General features: G+C 35.5%; 1 long non-coding RNA gene across 2 annotated transcripts; it reads right to left on the bottom strand.

The window, feature by feature from the left end:
• Positions 1 to 422: 422 nt before the first annotated feature.
• LOC127331564 (uncharacterized) lies at positions 423 to 2,601 on the bottom strand. 2 transcript variants are annotated; one of them, XR_011756785.1, is made up of 4 exons: positions 2,484 to 2,601; positions 2,250 to 2,356; positions 1,163 to 1,538; positions 423 to 1,078 (listed from the first exon to the last, which is right to left on the bottom strand). It is a non-coding gene; the product is annotated as an uncharacterized lncRNA (long non-coding RNA). The 2 variants fall into 2 exon arrangements; XR_011756784.1 differs by having other exon boundaries at positions 423 to 1,538.
• Between the last annotated feature and the right edge of the window lie 1,395 nt (positions 2,602 to 3,996).

Raw genomic sequence — 3,996 nt, 5'->3', positions numbered from 1 at the left:
TGCAGAAGGATGGCAAAGCTTCTAATGTCAATGGTGAATGGAAATATAAATTGCTTCTATAACTAAAGCTGATTTGTTGTTTACTTCAAGTTTCCTCACTTTCAAACTGAGGCGATGGCATCGGCAGCATGTCCCACTCACTTTCAAACGATTGACCGCCACATATTGACCATATCTTTTAATATTAATCGGTTTATTAGAAAATCCGTTTTAAAATATATAATCCACCAATAATTTAGTGGCCACGGAGAACTGAACACGATGAATTTAAATGGTTCCCACGATGACAATGAAAGTTCCTTTAAACTGATAGCCCAAAGACTTGGCAAAGCCTGATTAAGCATGTGAAAAAATTCCAAATTCACAAATATTTCCACAAAACAAAGTATTCCAATTTCTTATCACTTCATTTTCTTCCATAACTAAGGATTATTTTGTGTCCTTTTCAAAAATATAGCAGCCACATGTGGCGTCTTAAAAAATACAAAAATGAACATCTCCAACCTCAAAGTCTTCTTGGACGGTTAAAGTATTAAAACCTTATGCATGGTCACTTGTAAAAACAATAAGAAAAACAGGACAAACTTTTCTCACAACTTCACTTGTCCCGAAGCGTTCCAAAGCTGGGATGGAACAATATTGTAAGTACATAAAACCTGCATATATCATAACCATATATTGTTACAAAACCTATGGATACAAACCTTTCGAACGAGTGGGTGAAGCAATCTGGACAACTCACAAACTAATCGTTACAATATTTTTATTTTTCAAAGCATCATGCAATAAGGTTTTATTACTGCAAAGTTTGTCCAGATTCAGCTCTATCTGCACTGTCTGCAAGAACAAACATATACCGGAACAAGTGTTATACACCAGCATATACAATATAGGTACCATTCGATGGTCAAAGGGAAAAGTCATAAAGTAACACAAGAAAACCTTCTTCCTACCTGCGCTGATAAATGCATATGAATGGCTCCAATAACTACAGATTTTATAACCTAACTGATCGGTGTCGCTGTTAACTAAGTACCACAGTTCATCGAGCTCCATGGATAGATATCTGCAGTACCTCCTGTAGTAGTTTGCAATGATCAAAAACGGTTGGAGAAAAGGAAGTACATCTGAAGGAAAGAAGTTTGAAAGAAAAATCTATAACCTGGAATGGACACATTGCACATTACCAAAGATGTTCTAAATATCTTGAGCATCTACTTCATGCCTAACGAACATGCATATCACTTTATAGGGCAGGAAACCAAAACGTTGACAAAAAGATTGGTACCCATTGTGGATATAGAGTTATAGACCTATCAAAATGATCAAATAGTTAGAGGTTGGGGCAATTGAAAGGTTCTTTCGATCACATAGTGATGCGGTTGGGATAGTCATTTTCTGGTAGGAGGGTTAGATGCCTTGAATAAAATAATTATAAAGCAATTAATAGGATCATACGAACGCAAGCACTTATATCCCAGTTTCTGTGAATGTATGCTTTGGTTCCATACTTTATTCTTCAACTTGGACAAGCCTCTCTGCAATTTATAAAAATAAAAGTATTTACGTTGTCCTCAGTTTAGCAAAGATGTCTTGCATTCAGAACAGATTCTTATAGTGTATTTCTGATTATTCTGTGTTGAATTTATAAGAAGAAATGAAGAAATAATCGATATTTTCCATACGCAAGCAAACCGTCGTGGGTCACGAGACTTGCTATTTTTCCTAGGCTCTCTGACTGGGTTGGTTCCACCAATGCAATGTAAGATTGTACATGGTGAATGTTGATCTATATGAAGACCTAGACATAGCAGACCAGGATATTAGAGACTACACAATGGTATGCCACTACGAAACAAGCAATTAAATATAACATTGGGGAAATCATGTTAAGAAAATAAGTTTAGAAAGATGATTGAAGCAAGCACCACTTAAAGAAGCCAACCGATAAAGCGCCAAACATAAAGGTATATACAAAGGCAACATACATGTAATGTAATATATACACTACTAATTTGTTTTCTGGCAATCATAAAGTGGTAAAATATCTATATTTGAGAATGTACAACTGCACTAATACTGTATCAACCATGTGATACAGACACATCTATTTTGGATCAATCTCATTTCACAATTTTCTCTTACCATACGGAATGATTCATTCGTAAATAAGAATGTTGCGAGAGAGATAATGAGATGCCAAAAGTAAACATAAAATAGAATATGGGAGCAGATCTGACTAAACTTACCTACTAACGTCCCATCTCATCACCCTTTTGCCCGCAGCATGGAAGGCCAACAGTCTCCAAATTTGGATTCCACACAACCTGAAAGACATCGCCCCTACAGCTGCAAACTGTGCAGCACAAAGTATCAGGTGCTTAACTGCATATCAGTTAAGGATAGCAGGTAGATTAACTGACCAATGAAAAGCAGAAAATTAAGACTGACGTAAAGAGGTAACAATAAAGAAAATCACTTACAGTTGTCGGAAGCATGCAAGCTTCTTGATAGTTTTCACAAGTTAGTACTCATTCACATATGGGAACAAAAAACATTATCACCTTCAAAAATTTGTTGCGTTTGTCTTGACTCTCGAGTCTCAATAAATTTTCCTGTAAATAAAAAGTGAGTAGATAATTCCATGCACTGGAACAAAGAGCTAAATAAATTAGCATCAAAGTAATCTGAGTTTGGTTTAGTATTCCATAAGAAAGTTGTTGAAAGATGGAGGGTCAAATCAAAGATATAGAAATGAAAGACATAATATCACATGAAGCTGACATGTGCATGGTTAGTCGTATTATTAGGCAATACCAGCAACGGCAAGTGCATCCATATTACCACCAAAAAATATCAATTATTTTGACTGCAACGAAACTGATCAAAGCAAAATTACCATTTATTTTGACCCACAACAGACTACTCCTCATTTCTGATATCTTGATTAAAAGTGAGCAGTAATTTTCTAGCTATCCATCAAATGCCAGAAATTGACAATATGAAGCAATATCAATGTTAAGAGTATAAATGCTTCTTTCTGCTCACCCTCCCTCCTAGTAATTATTTTTATTTCAAGAAATTTTCATGTTGATTCATGCCCTTCAGGCTCACCACGATGAACAAATAAAAATAGCAGTGAGTATGAAAAGGCAAAGCACTATCAATTACCAATGCGCCACTGCAATGTCACACAAATATAGTCCTATTAATAAACTAAGGCAGGAGATGATTCATTCCCTAGAGATGAAGAAATAAAAAAACTCACCTAGAGCTTAGGACCTTCGATGTGGCCATGATGGTGCCTGCAATATCACCTTCAGCATGCAATATCACCTTCAGCAGCGATTCTCCATCACCTAGCCGGAACCAAACATCAACCGGATATCATTTACTAAAACTAAAATATTTACGAAGCATATTAGACCAAGACAGCATGATATTTCCTAATATTTTCCTGGACCAAAGCTAGCTAATTACGTAATTCCTAACAAACAAATCTACCCAAATGTTGTAGGACTTACTAATGCCGCATGAGAAGGCATTCATAAATATTGTACAACCAATTTTTTTCTAGAAAACTGTAATGAGAACCTACGGTATGGTTGCAAACACATTTCTAATAGCAAAAACGGCAGCAACAACTACAATATACTTAAACTAATTTCTTCCACCTTCATTTATGTTGTTTATTTTAGACCAACTCATGTGGCAAAACAAATGCCACAAATACATTATTTTTGGATACTGATAGTGGGCAAAATTTAAAAACATGTGTAGAAAAATGCAGCCATGAAGCATGGTACATAGAAAAATATAGGCATGAAGCACAGTATATGTATATATATATACACACCATGAATCATGGTAGATAAAACAATTTCTGAAATAACAAGATGAAAATATACAGAAAGCAAAGGAAAAAATGCCAAAATGGATTGGGCATCCCTACTATCCTGGCATTGAACTGTGAAGAGACAATCAGTAGCTTCCTCT

Source organism: Lolium perenne, chromosome 4, assembly GCF_019359855.2.
Source record: "Lolium perenne isolate Kyuss_39 chromosome 4, Kyuss_2.0, whole genome shotgun sequence".
NCBI classification, from domain to species: domain Eukaryota; kingdom Viridiplantae; phylum Streptophyta; class Magnoliopsida; order Poales; family Poaceae; genus Lolium; species Lolium perenne.
Note: the sequence above shows the minus strand (reverse complement) of the source record. Positions and strands in the feature narration are given on the sequence as shown.